This window comes from Rousettus aegyptiacus, unplaced genomic scaffold (genome assembly GCF_014176215.1).
Source record: "Rousettus aegyptiacus isolate mRouAeg1 unplaced genomic scaffold, mRouAeg1.p scaffold_m13_p_8, whole genome shotgun sequence".
In the NCBI taxonomy this organism is placed as follows: Eukaryota; Metazoa; Chordata; class Mammalia; order Chiroptera; family Pteropodidae; genus Rousettus; species Rousettus aegyptiacus.
Genome location: NW_023416311.1, coordinates 68,853,797 through 68,873,704, shown reverse-complemented (window position 1 = coordinate 68,873,704; position 19,908 = coordinate 68,853,797). Strand labels below are relative to the sequence as shown.

Below are 19,908 nucleotides of genomic sequence, written 5' to 3'. Positions count from 1 at the left end.
TAAACAAGACCCAGGCAGGCTTTCAAAGACCAATGTATTAAGGATGGGCTCAATGGCATAGGAGAGTCATAACCTAAAGTTATGGAGTGCCTAAACGGCAGGGAGGGGAAAGTTGTAGGCCTGGGATTGTCTCTGTTTTCTTTCCACCGTGTGTATCATCCATAGAGGCACAAACCAAGCAGGAAAGCTCAGGATAAACTGAACTGACTTATCCCAACTAGCTTCTCTGGGCTCGCTCCCCTTCCCAGCAAGTGCTCGTGTAATATTTATATATCCACATACCCAACCATTCAATCATTCAGGCATATTTACACAAATAGAACACACTGACGCACAGACGTGTGTGTGTGTGTGTGTGTGTGTGTGTGTTCGTTCCACCCACTGCAGCCCTCAAGAGCGATGCCCTCGGTCTCGCTTTGGGTCACCCGTCGCTTGAGCAGTAACTACAGGGAAGGCACCTGCCTATGTGGCCACTTCCCACCCCGTATGAATTCCGTGTGAGGCCAGAGCTGGCAGGGTCAGGGACTTGAGAAACACCAGCGTCTATATGGCAGCGTGGGAGGCGGGGGTGGAGGATGAAGGAGAGGAAAGGGAGGCAGCTCCAAGCCCGCAGAGGGCTACGCCCTCCAATGCGGCGGCGGGGAAGCCGCGCCACCTTGGGTGCGGCCTCGCGGGGGCAGGGTTCTCCCGAGAAGCCAGGTCCAGTCGCTTTAGAACGAGGAAGCTAGAATTGGGGTCTCCAGCACGCCAGGGGGCGAAGTGTTTCTGAGAATATAAGCAAACTTCCTGTTTAAAACACACACACACACACACTCGTCAGTCCTCCCCTCTCCCCCAAAGGGCCGCTTCCTATGTCTGTCTGCCTGTGAGTCCAGCTGTCTGCCCCTACCTGGCATAGAAGAGACCTCAGACACATGGCAAAGTTTCCTCCTGTTTGCGCCTATTGGCACCCCAAGCTTCCCCTCGACTTTTATGCCAGCGCGGGAGTACGGTGGGGGGAGAATGGTCAACCTAGCCCTGCCTGGCGTCTTCCTGGAAGCCGAGTCAAAGTTAACAGGTCAGTCCCAGGCTCAGAAACAGGAGGCAAACCTTTTCCCTGGCACCAGCCAGGTTCATCACTCAGAATTCCTTGCCTCGCGGTACCAGATTTGGGGCGCCGCCCCCAGGTACGCAAAGCATAGTCACACTAAGTACTAGTGCCCCTTTCTTGTACTCTGTCACCAACTCGGAGCCCACAGCCCTGACTCCTCCCAAAGTACTTGCCACTTAGGGGTGCCCCTGCTCTCCTCAAACCGCGCAGCAGCAGCGCCTCAGCACCCCGACTTCCCGGAGCGCGTCTGCCTGCCCAGCACCAACTGATGCGCGGCTCCCGCCTCCCCCGCGCGCCGTGACTCCCGCCCAGCGCACGGCTCGTACTCTCGCCACGCCGCCGCCCGGCACTGCAGCACCGGGGGAGGAGGCGCAGGCGGAGGAGGGAGAGGAGGACCGCGGCTTGCAAGCCCGGAGCCACTTTCCCGCCCCTCCTCTCGCCGCTGACACGCTTGGAAGAGTCACCACTCTGCTCTCTGCAGGAGAGAGTGGCAGACAGAGGCGGCCCCGGGAAGCGAGCTAGAGCGACGCCCGCACAGCAGCGGCTGCAGCGCTGACAGCACCCAAGGCAGGGGTCGCCGGCGGTTGGAGCGGTGAGTGAGGGACCCCGGCAACGGTGGCGGGATTTCTCGCCTCTGCTTAATTTTCCTGCGGGACACGGAGGCCAGGCGCTGCAGCTGGGGAACTTTTTGCAGCCGTGCAGAGAACCTCAACTTTGCCCCGTCTGCCCCCGGGGAAGCAGTTATCGGTGCCAAATGCTGCCCGCCTGGGCGCGTTTGCTGAAGCGGGACTGGGGGGGATTCGGGGTATAGCAAATGGAGTGACTCTCAATTGCCCAGAGTAGGTCAGGGGATACGGGCTTATTCTATGCGGGATTCACCGGGGAAGAGGGTGGGCAGCCGCTAGGATGCGGGAGCCACTCCCTTCTGCGGGGACCTCTACGATCCTTTGCTTGAGTGGTTCGACGGATATGCGGGATGCTGATTTCAAACAAGCAGTTCGGAAGCCCCGGCGGGGCGTGGGACCAGTACGTCCAACCCAGCTTTGGTCTTAACTTTTCCGCGGGGATCCCTCCACAGATGTGTTGGTCGCGGAAGAGCAGAGACAGCCGCAGTAGGCGCTGCTGGAGCCTAAAAGAAACACGGGGGAATTTAAAAACTATTCCATCTAAGTCCCGGAAGCTCCTGTTAGTGTCTGCGCGAGAGCAAGGGAGGGATGGAGAGAAGGAAACCCGGGGGCCTGTGGCTGTTTGTAAGTGCTTGTACTTCGCTACTGTGCGCCCGCATTCGGCAAAACCCTACGAGTGCCTACTGTGCGCCAGGTGCGGCTGAGGAGCCGGATTGGCAGGAGGCTCAGTGGCGGAGAAAGACTGTCACCTGTAGACAAACTCCCGAGATAATTCCAGGTGGTGGTGAGGGCTGTGGAGGCGATCACCTAAACCCATTTGACCCTTTCTCTTGGAGGGCTCTTTCCCTTCCTCCCGGGTTCTAGAACTGGGAAGACTTTTCTCCAGCGTGTCGCGGGAAGCGCCCCGACTGGGCCCACGAGGACTGCGGAATATGGTGATGAACTTGGCATGGGGCGTTGGGCACCCAGCCGCAGATGCACTACCCAGACCAATTGTGTGGGCGAGCCGGGGGCGGAGTGGGAGGGGCTGAGTCTTGGAGGTTGGAGGTGCCGCCTGGATGGCCCTAGCGGGGGAGGGGGAGAGGGGGGACGCTCGCGTCACTCGCTACGTGTGCAAGTGATGCAAATGCAGACCCACGAGGGGCGGGCGGGGGTAGGGGTGGAGGGTAAGCCGCGGAGTCTCCGTCTGGGAGGGCGCGTGTGTGCGTCAGAAGCTCTCGGGTGATGAATGCCCCGCAGCGCACCGCGCCGACCCCACGGGGCGGCGGGGGCGGACCCACTGCAGCGGCGGCGGCGGCGGCGGCGAGGAAAGCCCGGCAGGACTGGGGCTGCCGGCGGGCTAGCGGCACCGCAGTGCGCCGCAGTGCCGGGAAGACGCCCCAGTGGCCTGGCGCTCCCCGGGGGACCGAAAGGATGGGGCATCTTTTAAGACCCCAAGACAGGAATGCCCGAATGGTGTCATCCCTCGCTGGGTCCCCTTACTGCATACTTAGCTGACTGACAGCGCCGAGAAAGTTGTTTCCATTTAATTCTTATCCTTAATCTTAGAGGAGAATTTGGCGTTAATCTCTGGTGTTCACTCATTTTCAGTGGCAAATTCTGAAGGGCCTCGTGCTCGCGGCAAGTTTTCATGTGAAAGGTTCGATGCTGAGGTTCGGGGGATTCTGTAGAGCCAACGCATTTCTTCACCATTCTTCAGTTTTGTCAGGAGGCCTGGCCTCTAAGGGGCACTCGAGAATGGCTTATAAAACAATGTGCCGCATTCTTCCTTTATAACGTAAAAATGTGTGTTAAAAACAGTACTATGAATCATTTCCTGATAGGAAAAAAAGCCCAATCCGCATTTCATTGTATCATCATCATCATCATCATCATCATCATCCTATTTAAAATATCCCACTTTCTGGAAACCTAATGGCAAAGGTTTTTCTATTGGCCTTACTCAGTGAGCCTAAATCTGCAGTTATCTGTGGCAGAAGGAGCGAACGGAGGGAGGAGGAGAGAAGAAAGGAAGAAAAGCAGTTATCAGGGAGCTGGAGACAAAGATTCTAGTGCCCACTTTTCAAGTTTTATGTTGTGTCACCTTGGACAAGTAACTAACCCTCGGGTTCATCCTGAATATTTGAGAAATGTGAAAAATAGCTCAGACTAACTCTTATTACAAAGTTGTTTTGAGGACAAAAGAGGTGGTTTCAGAGAGCTTTGGGCATACAAAGTCTCTATGAATATTATGAAACAAAACCCTAAGGAGGAAGAAAACAATTGTATCTTTTAAAAAAATTCTAGAGGCTTTCCTCAACACTGTTCCTTTTAAGGAAATTTGGCCTCCAGTTTTAGTGAATGCAGACAATAGACTTTTCCTCAGTCTAATATAAAATCAAATGTCATTACCTGCTGTCTGGAGAAGTAAGGGAAAAGAAAAGCTCTGATCACATCTAAATATTTTGTTGATGCAGCAGAGAAATCAAATATATTTTTTATGACCTGATGACAGTAAAAGTAGCTTCGCCGGTCTGAGCAACAGACTAGCTAGCCTAAGAGCTTTTAGGAGAAAATTTTATTCATTATTAACTCTATAATATTCCTTAAGTGTGCAAGCTGCCTCAGAGAACAGGATGCTAGTTTTACCCTTGAGAAGATTACCACAAAGGGCATCATAATGTGAATTATATCACGTGACTCCAAGTACCAGAAAATCCATTTCCTATAATTAGGGATATTAACTCTTACTCTGAGGTAAGCTTGTTGACATAGTTCATGAATAAAAACATTTGATTTGTTAAAATGCCAGCTCACTCTGTTGTTATTCATGTTACTCATACATAATGGTCGATTTCTATGAGTAGTGTAAATTAAAAAGCCCTTTTTATTCTATGAGGCTGTATTACGGGAAAACCTAGGATTCACCAGTATGTGTCTTGGTTCCATGTTACTGAAATTTCTGTCTCACCCATGGTTTAAGCATGTATATCATGGCCAATTTCATACAAACTCATCATTTCAATAAACCTAGGAGAGGCAGCCCCCCAGCTGTGTGCAGTTTGGGTACAACATTGCTAAAATATTTTCATTTTGCCTTTTCAACTCCAACCCTGTTGAGCAACCAGTGTAAAATGTTGTAGTAGATGGAATTTGGAGCTTCTTTATTTGAGACAGCTGAGAGTATATCAATGGGAGAAAGAAATTACTATTTTAATTCTTTCTAGAAATTCTTAATGAGATATAGAGACACCATTTAGTTTTATCATGGATACTTCTCTTAATTAGGGACAATTTGTAGTAGTTGCAGATCATGATGGCTCCCCTGTTGAGAAGAGTTGAACAAAATAAAGTAAATGGCGAAGGTAGATTTAGAAGGTTTGGTCCTTTCTGGTTCTAATATTTCTCCCCTTCATGAAATGCAGAAATACATGATGAGTTTTATTTTAAATTTAAACTTTGCCTATAAGTAAAATATAAGAAGTGTTTTTAACTCACTGAAATTTTACATGGAGCTATAGGCTAAATGGTGTTTTTGTGGAGTAAATGGTGTTTTTGTATTATGCTATTGGGAACATTAATTAATACATTTTCAAAAGACAAAATTTGAAAAATAATAATCTCAGCTTAATGTACAACAGATATTCAAGTCAATTTAACCTGACAACATTTGAAATCTGTTGATCACCTGATGCGTACCATGCCTGCTATATCTTTTGCCATGGACAATATGTAACATAAATGATTAATACCAGACACGAAAACCATATTGATGGGCTTTAGTCTTCTCATAGCACTTGGGCCCTCTTACAATTTAAGAGCACAGTGAGATTTATGACAAATTAAACCAAATGCTTTCTCATGTCTTTTGCCACTATTTGAAAATATTATGAATTAGAATCCTAGAATAGCCAGAAAAACCAGTGCTTCTCAAATAGTGTATCACATTTTCCTGGTGAGCTTGTTCAAATGGAGATTTCTGAGCCCCATCCTAGACATTCTGAGTAGTTTTGTGGGTGGGCCCAAAATATGCTGTTTAGCAACCTGCCAAGTGGATTAAGTATCATTATTAAGGGACCAGACTTGCAGGAGCTCTTGAAGTAGGTAGGCAGTGTGGCCCAGACCCAGAACACATGGATCTTCTAAGCTATGTTGTTTTCTTTAATATTCATTGAGATACTTGATCTTTGCTTTGTATTACCTAGCTGAGTCATGTAACATGAGAGCCTCTGCAGCAGGGAATAGCTGTGCATTTTGGCAGTGGGTAGAGAAGGTGACCCACTTTATCATCTCAGGCTTTGACTAACCTGTTTAAAAATATTAATTTTAATACTACTTTTTAGTAGTGGTAAGTAAATCATTTTTTCTTTCTTCCATTTTACATGTTTGTGTTTTTGTCTTTGGGAAGTGACATTTTAATAATTCCGTGGGGCCATTCTCATATTTGCCCTCATAATGTTATTCCTTACAACACATGACAGCATGCCCCAGTTAATGCACATTAGACACATGAACTGCATTGAACATGAGTCACTTAAGTATAAAGATTATTTTTTAAAGTATTCAATTAAATCTGCAGCCTGGGTTTCCTGTGGCCGTTATCAGTGTGGAGGTAGAACTACAGATCCACAACAGAATCCACAATCATTTTTCTGGTTCTATTCCTACCCCAGTTATCGATTCCCAGCCTGCTGCAAATTCCTTTGAGTCCTCAGGGACCCACCCCACAGTCCTCATCCCCTTTCCCTGCACTGCTGCCAAACCTGCCTCCTACTGCCTGGAGTCCCTGGCTTCACTATCGTCAAATCTGCTGATGCCACCGTGTGCTCTTCATGTCCCTGGAGAGCTTAGAGGATGTGTGACTGCATGGAGGCTGGTGAGAGGACACTTAAGTGACATAATGTCCTGTATTTATAATCAGTTTTCCCCTCCGATGCCAGCCCATTGTCCTAGGACCATAAATAGTAGGTCTCAAATCATCTTTCACTTGGTGTGAGCCCTTTCCTGGGAGACTTCTTTGTCTTTCCCTTCCAAACATATTCAGAGGTATCACGATATTAAGATAAATTATCAGAATTTTGCACAGCATGTTTATTGCATCATTATTCACAGTAGTACAAAGTCAGAAACATCCTTAATGTCCGTCAGAGGATGTTCAGATCAATTACGATTCATCTAAAGCCATTGAAACAAATGAGGTAAACCTATGTATAATTAACAGGAAGTGTTTTTAAGGTATCTTATTGGTTTAAAATATAACAATTTAATGATCAGAACATGTGGTGTGTCTCTATTTTTAAAAAATTAAGGTATTTTTAAAAATCTAGGAGGATCAAGACCACGCAGTTATCTTTTGGGACCAAGATGGAGATAACCTTACACTTTCTACTTTATGTATTTCTGAATCGTTTGAGTTCTCTCCAGTACATACATATTACTGTTGTAATTAAGCTACCAGTAAATGTGGTAAAAAGTAATTTCAAGAGGTCCCTATGATGCTATTTCTCAAAAATGTCTAAATATTAATGTTTTAGTGACTAAAAAACAGTGCCAGTTTTTCCCATGGATACTTTTCTAGTTCATAATATAGGTAAGGTAACTAAAGTCATGAGAATATGAATTACTCTGGTACTCAATAAAGCTATTTTCATTCGAAACGAAAAAAAGGAACCCAATTATAAACATTAAGTGTAATGGCCCTTGAGAAGAACGGCTCTTCGCAGACTTACATTATTAAAGCAGAGGACCTTCCCCCCCACACACACACACACCCACCCCGTTCTCAATAAATCTTATGCGTTCAATAGCTGTCAAAAACCTGTATTACTGCTCAGAATATTTTGCTTTTAGGGACATTTTTCATTCTGCTATGACCGTGTATTTGATGAGATTGGAGACTGACCATCTTTTATCTTCCAATGGGCCTGGAATGTCCTCCCTACCACCATTTACCCTCCTCCACTCATTTGTCTATGGGAAGGGCTCCCATCTGTGCTTCAAGCCTCAGTTTAAAATTTATGACCCTCCATGGCATAACTTGGTTCCCTTTCTCTGTCTCCTCTTGCAGCCATCACTGTAGGGGTGCTACTCAGGCTTTGTCTTCATAGCCTCTCTACATGTATTTCCCTGCTATTTCTGAATGCCTTGAACCTCAGGTGACTGAGATCTTTGTAACTCTTGGTGCTGGATAAATAGGGTTGAAAATATTTTACATAATTTTTAAACCTTTATAATTGAAAAATACAGAGATAAAAAAGTACACTTATTAAAAGGGTATACCTCAATTGATTTTCACAAACTGAACACATCTCTTTAAACAACATTCAGATTCTGAAAGAGATTATACCCAGCACCCCAGAAACCCCTTGCATGTCCTATCCTGTCATAATCTCCTTCCAATCTCCAGACTTCAGTCCTCTGGTGATGCCTAACAAAGCTCTTCCTGTCTTGTTTGCCCATTTTTTTTCCTGCCCACCATCTGGGAAAACTGCTTGGCAGAGCCTTACCCCTCCTAATGGACATGACTTTGCCTAGGATGCTGTCTCTAGATGCACAAACTTCCAATTCATAAAGTACCAGGGGCAGAGAAAATATCCTTAATTTATTCCACATGCCTCTGGGCTGCAGGAGAACGCTTTTTGTGACCTTAGCCTAAGTCCTTCAGCTTAAGCAATTCTGTCATTTGCCTTTACTTTTATCAACTTGAATAAGTTTCTGTTTTTGATTTGCTAAAATTTCTTATGAATGTGTACAGAATTTTATTTAATGCTTTTAAGTCTCTGATTAGTTACAAAATCATTTCTTTTTCATGGATAAAGGCTCCCAGAGTTTCTGCTTCTTATGTCAATTTTGGTAAGCTGCATTTTTAAAAAATAAATTTGTCAATTTTTATCCAGGTTGTCAAAGTTATTGCATAGTTATTTATAATCACGGGTTTGTCTTTCATTTTGTGAACTCTGTGATTCTTGTATCAAATTACATGTTTTCTTCATTGTTTTGGATACTTAGATGCTCAATTTTTTGTACAGATCTAGAACTTGAGAGTTGTGTGGCTTATTTGAAAATCTTTAAAAATGTGTATGAATTATTTAAGATGCATTCCTATGTCATTTGAACATGGAATAATTTCCTGTGGTTATATCCAAGTTTTTTAAAACTAATTATTTCTTTTATTTATCATTGACTAACAACCCTAAAAGTATCAGAACATTATTACCAGATAGAATTACAGATAATTAATATTAAAAATATCTAAATGATAGAAGCCAGGTTTGTTGAAGACACCAATTTCTTTGAAAGTGAAAATGTTGGTAAAAATGAAATACTCATGGGCTTACTCTGGGTCTACTGGTTTAATACTACATGTGTTTATAATCTGCAAGTATAAATGAAACATTATATAAATTTTGATGCTAGGAGTTTTATTTTATGACAACATGGGCCTTAATCAATTCTTATTACTACTCTGCCTGCCTTTTCATGAATTTGTCAGGATATGACAGACTTTTCACATGCTATCCTTTAAGGTGATTGTAGAAGGGAGTGCACTCATGAAACACATACTGATGTGGTTTGTTGGAGGGCTCTTCTAAATCTCAGCAACCCATATGGCTAGTGACTGAGCACTGTGTTTATATAGCACTGGTTAACTTTTACCTTTTCCCTGGATCCCATCCATTCCTTCCCTCCCACCCCCACCAGCCAATATCTATCCCTGTCCAACATCATAAACTTCTCATTGACTTTTCTATTCCTCCTTTAACCATGCTTGCCTCCCCTATGCCAGGTGGGCAAGCATTTGTCAGACATTTATTGCTATATCATGCTGGCTAACCAGCCACTCCAAAAGTTAGTAACTTAAAGCAATGATAACTTACACTCATGCATCTATGCATTGGCTGGGGACTGCATGTTCTAGGTTGAGTTTGCTGGGTTTTTTCTAATTTACTGATTAGGTTCAGGTTTTTAATCCTGTTTGGAATAATTGGCTACACGGTTCATACTTTTTTGCTTTAAGATTGCAGAAGTATAAGAAAGGTGAGTGGAAACTAGTGATGCCTCTTAAGCGTAGGCTCAGAACTAGCGCACTATCCCTTCAGTCCACATTTCATTAATCAAAGATGTATAATGTATACAGAACGGTTCACATAACAAAGCATTACCTCACACACTGCACAACTCTCCAGTGTCCCATGAGACATCGATTTAGGTGAAAATTTTGTTTCTAACAATTTAAGCCTAGATTTTTTTCTGTTTTATATATACATACAAGCATTTTTTGCATAACTTTTTTATATAATGTACTTTCCAGTAATGAAACTACTTATAGGGGAGTTTATATTTTGTTTTGTTTAAAATCTTACCAAGAGTTGTTCATCATTTCCAAAAATTACATCAGCAGTGGTAACAAACACTTGAGATATTTAAGTTACTAATAAGCTCACCTATATTTGTCTACATTGGTGTTTGTTGCATTCATGGTTATTCTTCATTCAGAAGCAAGCCTCTCAAGTCTTCATTTTGTATTCTAGAGTTGTTAACTGGAACATTACATATTTTAAAACATAAATTATTATTATTCTATTCTTATTGTTAAGGTATTACGCAGATATTTTAAATTTATGTGTGCAGGTAGGTTATTTTATCTATGAAAATTATTTAGTAAGGCATTGCGAAAATATGTTATTAGTAGGTAATGTTAGGTTGCTCTAAATTCTCTAAATTTTAGCACCATGTTTAGTAAGCTAATTTCTATTTGGGGGTGAGCAGGGACAGGTTGTAACACAGAAAGGGCTCTCCATCGTGGCATTGTATCTGAAGGGCCAATGCTTTTTCTGTGACTATTGCCACATTACTCCTCTCTAGCAGTGATTGTGAAAGGAGGCAGAGTGTGAGCTGGACCTGCCTACCAAAATGGTGTGTCTGTAGAGAATACACAAGCCTTTATCATACTTCTACTTCTGAGGCTCACCCCAAATCTAAGCATTCTGGAGATCTGGGCTGTGAAGGCACTGAGGTTTACCATGCTGCTCTAATCTTGATTAGTGGCGGGTGAGTACAGGGGAAATTTACAGAGAGAAGAAACAAACAGGTGTGTTCAAAGACGGCTGCTCCAACAAGTGAGGGAGATGGTTCTTTCTAACCTGTTTTTAAAATCCTGTTATTCTCTGAAGTCACTGCTCAACAGTGTTCCCTATGGGATTCTCCTGCCAGAGTCTTCTGTGCATGAGGGTGGGAGCTCTCTGAATTGCTTCCAGAAGAGACTCTGACAAAAGAGGGAGTAAAACCTTGGTGACCTATCTTGGCCTGTAGTTCAAGGATATGAATATTTTCATATCAACTGAAAATGCTGTAAGGGTAATTCAGAAAGAATAAATGAGAAGACAGTGAAAGAGTGACCCAGGATTTAATAATACATGCTGCTCTGTGTGCCTTTTAATGTAAAGTTGGAGTATTGATAAGGGCACACACTCTTTGTATATGATGTGCAGAAGACTTTGTTGTTGGGGCAGAGCTTGCTTCATATAGATAAATACATCATAGATAAATAAATATAAATATTCATTACTATGAACCTGAAAATGTAATGATCATACCTGGATACAGATGTGTGCAAACAAGAACTTTTGATTATATTCAAAGACAGTGAATACAAAAAAAAAAAAATCCAAACCTATAAAGGTTAATATCCACTTCCCAGCAAGCCTAAGGAGAAAAGCCATTGATAATATAATTGAATGTGAGACTTAGGAATATAGGCCATCTTATACCTACAGTTTTATCTAACATCAGGAGAATCACATGATTTTCCTTAAGGACTGACACCAACAAAATCTACTGGCCATGGAAGATTAGGAGGCATTTGAGCTCTGCCTAAAATGTAGACTGATAGGGCCTGCGCCAAGATTAAAGAGATATTCTGCAATGGAGAACTAATTCAGTTTCTCCCAATTTTTTGGTATTATGTACTCCCTAATTATTACCATATTACACAGCTGCTATGCTGATTATCACATTAAACACTTGCAGTAGCATCATATTCCATTTAATAAAGCTCCTAAATAAGATTGAACATCACAGTTCATGCTATATGCAATTACTGGCTTAGAAATTATTTTTACTTAGTAGATGATTTTGAAATTGGATACTACAACTTTTTTAAAAATCAGATTATGAACTATCTTTGCATGAGATTAAAGTGCAATAAAGTGTGTACCTGAGTTCTTGGGGTTCCCAGGGATGTTTCTGAAGTTTCTTCTGCCTCGCTTCCTGCTGGCAATGTTAGCACTTTCTTTTGCTGGTATGTGTGAGTGCATGTGTATGTGTCTTGTCTTTATTTCCTCTTGCTGGTACTGATGGGTTGTTACATCTCAGGAAACCATGACAGTGGTAAGTGCCTTCTGAAGGTCTTCTGATTGCATTGTGCGTTTCTGCTTGGAGGGGTTTGCTCCCTCCGTCAAAGGATAACTAATCACTGATTTTTGGTCTGACTGACATATGACAACACAAAATTCTCTTTCTTAATTGTTTTTCACTGTTCCTTTGACAGCCTTGTGAATCAAGATGCCTAGCTTCTCAGTGTAACAGCTTCTCAGGTGGCCGCAATCTTTGTCCTCAGCCTGAAGGCCATTTGAGTTAATACTCAAGAGAGTTCAGCTTCTAGTAATGGTGAGAGTGGTTTATGATGATCCTTTCTGATCGTATTAGATTTAACTTCTTTTTACCCAATCTGAATTTCATTCAAAATTCCACATTTCGTTCTAAGAACTAGCGTGTGTCTATGTGTGTATAATCCTTAGGCTGATAGATTTCTCTTGTCTCAGAAGAGCTAAAATGGGGAGCTAGTGGTCAGATGTGGATTTTGGCTCTTAGTTGAATTTTTGAAATGTGCCAAAAGTGTCTAAATGTACACCCCTGTCAGTCAATTGGCTATAATATTTTATTTGTAAAATGTTCGGCAAATATTTGTAATGTCAATTAACTATAAAATTAGCAAATGTTTATTAACTGTTAAATATTAACATAATTAGAAAAAGAGGAGCTTTAGGTAAAGCGTGGCATTTATTATTTAGTCTCGATTCATGTAAAGCCACCTTTAATCAACTGGGGGTTAAGACTGGCTATTGTTTGTTCATTAGCTCGAAAGCTACAGATGTGCAAAATGAAATAAATGCAGCTTCATAATATGTAATGAAAACTAGCATCAAAACTACCTTTAATCTAATTTAGTACTAGTTTTTGCCATTAAATGGCACACTTTTCTGTGGGATCATAAAAGGTAGTCAAATTTATCTGGAGATAAGAAGATAGATAAGTTATTTAATAACAGTCTTGAGGTATTTAAAGGTTAAATCACAAAAGATGGTGCTTACTATTTCTTAACAGGAAACAAGATAAAATAGACTTAAATAGAAAATAGAATATTCTTTTAAATAAAGGAGAAATTTTAATTCAATTTCAATCAACAAATCAATTATCTCCCTTGTGCAAGGAATAGGCTATGCTCATTAGGAAAAATGAGATGGTCGGGTTATAGCCTGGGACCTTAAGTATACAGATCTATGAGGGATAACTCAAACAGCTTAAATATATGTACTATAAAACAAAGAGTGGGAGTTCAGTAATAAGCAATCCAAAATTTTATGGTGGTTAAGACATTTACTTAAGGCAGTGTTTCTCAACCTCAACACTATTGGCAATTGGGCCAGATAATTCTTTATTGTGGGGGTGGGGGGTAGTGCTGTGCATTGCAGGATGGTTAACAGCATCTCTGGCCTCTACCCACTAGTTGCCAGTAGTATTTTATCCTCCAGTTGTCAACACCCAAAAATATCTCCAAACATTGCCAAATACCCCTAGGGTAGAGTAGAGAAAATACAAAATCACCCCAGTTGAGGATCACTGACATAAGGAATAAAGAAAAACTTCAAAAGCAATCATATTCAAAATAAACCATGATGGGCAGATAGTAGACAGGGAGATGCAGGGTGATTGAGGTAGAGATGGAGATGCAGTTGGTGGGTGGCAAGTGGTTCTGTTGATCTGAGAGAGAGGCAATGTGAAGACTGGAATGTGAGAGTGGTGGGAGAATGAACTGCAAGGGTGGATGGGAATCCTTGAAGGTCAAATACAGCTGTTTGGTTTGATGGCAAGGGATTGTCTTTATCAGAACCGCACATTTAAAGAGATGAATTTGAAATCAGGTATGCGGTGACTGAGAGTGCAGAGAGACTTGAGATAGAGATAACAGCTAGGAATGGCCAGTTTCAATTACTTCAAATAAGCAGATGCCCATTCTTCTTTCATTCTGTGAATCGGTAAGCCTGCACATAGTTATTGTGCCTCTAATAAGTGCTAGGCACTGTTCCCAGCTACTGTAGGCAGAACGAAAACAAGACAGATAAAGTTCCTATTCTCATGGAGCTTACATTCAAGAAAGGGAGGAGAGAAATACTCAACAAATAAAGATGAAGCTATCAAAATAATTTTAAAATAGTGTTTAAACTCTACAAAGACAGTAAAACAGTCGATGTGATCTCAGTGACAAGAGTGACTGCTAATATTAGTGATAAAACTTATAATTAAGACACAGTAACAATTTTGTTGCAACGAAATTCATTTACATCAACATTTATTAGAAATCTCATTCCTAGACAGCTAAAAATAGAGGTGAAATAGAATGCATTTCTTTCCTGTTGACATACAAAAGTATCTGCTATGAAGAACATTTCTTTTAAAATTTATTCATTGGAAAGGGATTTTACCTGTATGGCTACTAGAACATTTGAAAAGTCCCTTTTAAAACAAAGGGACAGATTACAAGAGAAGAAGAAAGAAAGCAGCTAACACTTACTGGGTTCCCAGCACACAACAGTCATCCTTCTAGGTGCTTGCTATTTATTTTTTTTTTTACTCTGCATCCAGACCACCTGCATTTCTCATTTGGAATAATGCAACAACTTCCTAACAGGCCCTTTGGACTTCAGTTTTTGTCCTTTTTCAATCCATTATACATTTGTACAACACAAAAGGCCACATCCATTTTCATATTAAAAATCACCAGTGGCTCCCTATTGCTGTAAGATCAATTAACAATTTTTACCAGGGTTGCAGTGAATTCCCTCAGGTCCCTGATGGCACCATGCTCTCCCTCTGCCTCCCCTGGGCCTTTCTTCCTGCTGGAAGTCTCTCCACCTCACTCTTCACCTCACAGCTCACCTAGCTTATTCCCATTCATCCTTCAGGACTCAGCTAAAGGTAATTTCCTTAGGGAAGTCTCGCCTGATCTTCCCAGGTCTAATTTAGGTGCCTTTCCAACATGTGGCTGGTACGTCTTCTTATCCACTGATAACACAAATTACTCTCTTTGGTGAATGCTTATTTCTTGGGCTAGGTTCTTGAAGGTTCACCCTTGTGGGCCCAGCAGGTTAAAACAAGGCCAAGCATAATTCAAAAAATATTTTGGGGATGAATCAGTAGGGGGTAATGCATTTTAGAAATGAAAAGTCTGATGTCCAGAGTGCATACATTACTTGCTCAGAATCCCAGAGCTATGAATAGTGGCTTTATACCTGTAGGGCTTAAAAACCCAGGTTTCCTTCATACACCAAGGGAATCTGTGTATTCTGCAGAACTCTATAAGAGCATTACAGAGAATCATTTGGCTTAGTTGTTTACTTGTAGATTTACTGAGAAGTGTTCAATAGATATTAATTATTAATCAAACAGGAAACAAGACCTTACTTTAGCAGTCTCTTTCATTGAAATGCTTCTGAGATTATCACCAACCTAGGACTGCGAAGGTCCGAGTCCTCTCTGTTCATAGCCAGTGAAGCCTTAGCATTTGGAAGATCTAGATTTTGCTTCTCATTAGTTTGATTCATTAATATACTATTAGACATTTACACAGTGTTACAGTTCCTGGTATGCCTCTCTGCCTCCCACCACACCCCTTCCATCATGTTAGTCAGCAAAACTATATAGGGATATATGAAAAAATTATGCTGTATGTAAAAATGCATAATCAAAACTGCTAAATATTTAATATGTTGTTTAATGGATTTATAAAATTGCAGCAACTATGATTTATTATTTACTAGTCTTTATTTAGTCCTCATGGCTTTTTGTCACTAAAATGTAAAGTGGACAAAATAGGAATTTTGTTATATTATTCACCTGCACCTAAATGCATTCCTAATTTTATGACTCAAGTAAAGGCAACATATTTTCCTTGGGCATACAGGAATTTACTACACTTGATCTTAGCCAAAAGGCCGAGAAGTGATAGGTATATAGGAATTTAAAAGCAACTATGAAACAAAGTGTTTCAAATAGTGTAATGCTGAAATTCTTTTTAAACATGAATGCTCCTTCACTAAATATCTTAAATGAGTGTATAATGATTGTAGAAAATAAATTAAAGTAGTTTTCCTTTAAATCTTATTTTCTTATTCTTTCTTTTCTTTTTTTTTTTTTACCATTACCACTTCTGACCAATCTAGATGGGTTTTCATGTCAGCCTGTGGCATATAAGCTTTTTCACCTGGCAGGTATATGCTCTTTTAACAATATACTACCTACCTATATTAACTTGGATTAATAGATTAATAATAATAGCAGATATTTATTATTGCCTGGGTGTTTGTAATAGTACCTAGGCTATTTTTAAACACTATCTCATTTAATCTTCATAATTCGATGAGATCAGTACAGTTAAATTTTAATGTGTTTTCTGGTAAATTCTACTAAACTTTTAAGGAAGAACTACTACTGACTCTACCTACGCTCTTCTAGAATATAGTGAAGGTGAATACACTTTCCAACTCATTTTATGAGACCAGTATTACCCCACTACTAAAAATATACAAAGACATTACAAGAAATCTTCAGACCAACATTTTCCATGAACATAGACAAAAATATAAGCAATATACTAGCAAATTGAATCTGGAAATTTATAAAAAGGATAATACATCGTGACAAAGTTTATCCTGGGAATGCAAAGATGTTTCAATATTTGAAAATCAATTAATGTAATTTATCATGTCAACAATCTAATAAATATATGCAGTAATATTATTTGATAAAGTTAAGCATCCATTTATGATTTAGAAAAATCTCTCAATAGACTCAGATTAAAAGGCACCTACAACCTTACAGCTGAGGTAATACTTAATTACGAAAACCTAAATACTTTCCCCTTAATACTGGGAACTAGGCAAGGATATCTGCTTTAACCATTCCTATTCAAAATTATATTGCAAGCCATAGCCAAAGTAGTAAAGCAAGAAAAATAAATAAAAGACATGAAGATAGAAAGGAAGAAATAAAAGGCGTAGAGGAAGAAATAGAGAACTGTCTTTATTAAAAGATGATATAGTTATCTGCATGAAAAGTCACAAAGAATCTACACAAAAAGCTACTAAAACTAATATGCAAAAGTCAGTCATATTCTTATGTATTAGTGATAAACATTTGGAAATTCAAATTTAAGAAAACAGTACCATTTACAATAGTACACACAAAAAAATACTTAAAAAAAGAAATACTTAATTGTAAATCTAGCAAAATATGTGTAACATCTTTATGATGAAAACTGCAAAGAACTAATTAAAGAAATCTGGTGATGGCCAGAGGGGAAGGCGGGGTGCTGGGAGAAAGCAATAAAGGATTAAAGAAATAGAAATTAGTAGTTGATAGGTTGTCACGGGGATAGGGACCAAGGCATAGGAAATGCAGTCAGCAGTAATGCAAGGTCTATGTGTAGAACTAGAGGGAAGATAGAGTAATCAGGGGGATCATTTCATAAGCTATATGAATGTCTAACCAATGTACAGTATACCTGAAACTAATAATAAAACAAGAAAGAAATTATCTAAAAAGAGATTGTATTGTGTTCATGGATTAGAACACACAATGTAATAATGATATCATTTCCCTCAAAGTAATCTACAGATTCAATGCATCTAACCCAAAATTATAGCTGGATGGAATATATATATATATATATTATACATAATATATGTAAATTATATAAATTATATATATATATTTATATCAACAAACTGATTCTGAAGTGTATATGGAAGGACACGGGAACTAGAATACCAAGAACAACTTTGAAAACAAAAAAGGAATTGGAGGATTCATATTACTTGACAAGATTGACTTTAAAGTTATAGAAATCAAGGAATCAAGTGTCATATTGGGAAAAGGATAGACATATAGAGAAATAGAAAAAAGTAAAGATTCTAGAAATATACCTATACATATATGATCAATTGATTTTTGGCAAAGGTGCAAAGGCAATTCAATGTAGAAAGAACAGTGTTTTTAACAAATAGTACTCAAATCTTTGGATATCCAAGTGCCAAAAAAGAAAAAGAAAGGAAGGAAAGAAGGGAGGGAGAAAGGGAGAAATGGAGAGAAAAGAAAGAACATTAAATTTATACCTTACATTGAATGCAAAAAATAATTCCAAATAGATCATAAAAGTAATTGTAAAATATAAAACTTTAAACCTTCTGAAGAAAATATAAGAGAAAATATTTGTGATTTAGGGTTAGGCAAAGATTCTTTAAATATGAAATCAAAAGTATGGTCCATAAAGAAAATCTTGACAAGTGTGACTTTATCAAAATTAAGTACTTCCTTTCAGACACTATTAAGAAAATGACAATCAAATCCTAGATTGAGAGAAAATATTTGCAAAATCTTTATCCAATAAGGAATTTGTATGCATAATACATAAATAATTCTCAAAACTCACAAATTAGAAAATAATCCAGTAAAAAATGGGCAAGATATTTGAATAGATACTATACCATAGAAAATATATAGATGGCAAATGAGCATAAGAAAGATGTTCAACATCATTTTTCTTTAGGGAAATGCAAATTAAAGCTACACATGTGTATGTTATACATTTTTCAGATACAGATAGAAATTTATTGTATGGTGTTTTCATTTATGGGAGATTAAAACAGGTATAGATAGAGGTTTACACCCACTAGAGTGACTAACATAAAAAATAAAGTAAAACTGACAATACTAAGTGCTGACAAAGATGCAGAGCCTTTGAAAATCTTATACATTGCTGATGGAAACGCAAAATGGTAATTTGGAAAACACGTTGGCAATTTGTTATAAAGTTTAGCATCTATTCACCATATGGTCCATTGATCCTCATCCTAGATATTTACCCAAGTGAAATGAAAACTTACATTCACACAAAAAACGATATGTGAATGTTTGTGTAGGCTTTATTCATATCTCCAAAACTTGGAAACAATCCAAATGTCTTTCAGTTGATGAGTGGATAACAAATCGTGGTTTATTTACTCAATAATAAAAAAGGAACAAACTACTGATGAATGCAACAAAATACACTAAGTGCTTTCTGGCTCTGTTTTACTATTTTATGCACACTGGTTAATTTCTAGGAAAGAAGAGAAAGTCACAGATATCAAATAAATAACAAGTAACAGTGATGGGCAACTGTGGTGTTTTCTTTCAACTTCATTTTCAGTGTTTTAGTTTCCTATTAGCTTATAAATTTGTTGAGTACTGTCACTTTTCTGTGAAAAATGCAATCCCTTTATAGACCACGAAAGTAGTAATTTGCTAGTTTAGTAGTTAGGTAATACAAGTCAAGAGCTGACAGTTTTTGAGATCTTTTATGTCAGCTTTCTAATTAATAGATGAAGCAAAACAGGCCAAAAGCTGTTAAAACACCTCCCTAACTATATAACTAGTTAGTGACAAAGGTAGTCTTGGAATTCAATCTTCTTCGTTCATAGTTCAGTGTTGTTTTTATATTGTCTCCTCTTTGTTTTTATGTATTATGTGTTTTTATATTCAGGACATTAGCATTTTATAAATTTTAATTTTAAAAAGGGCAGAAAATATCCACAAAAAGTATCAATGAGGTATCAAGGATGGATCTAGGTCTCTAAAATATGCATTGAGTTTGCTCCAGATTTACCAACACAATTTCTTTATACTACTTTTACTTGCTTCTGTCACCCTCCAAAGAAACAGATGAAAACATAAGCACCTGCTTTCAATCATCCATGGACTTCTTACTGAAATTAGGAAACATCAAACATCAAAATAAAACTCAGCAGAGGGGAGTGACAGGATATGTAGTGGCTGTGGGTAGCACTGTGAGCGTTGTGTATATGGTGGCTATTAACTGTTTCAACGTCAGTCAAA

General features: G+C 39.4%; 1 protein-coding gene and 1 pseudogene across 1 annotated transcript in view; one reads left to right on the top strand and one right to left on the bottom strand.

The window, feature by feature from the left end:
• Window positions 1-1,456: 1,456 nt before the first annotated feature.
• The window catches only part of SV2C (synaptic vesicle glycoprotein 2C), a 163,313-nt gene continuing 144,861 nt past the window's right edge, over window positions 1,457-19,908 (top strand). Inside the window, exon 1 of the mRNA XM_016137145.2 lies at window positions 1,457-1,682. The gene's annotated coding sequence lies outside the window, so the exon portion shown is untranslated. The remainder of the gene's footprint in view (window positions 1,683-19,908) is intronic.
• Window positions 15,811-15,980, bottom strand: LOC118607153 (annotated as a pseudogene).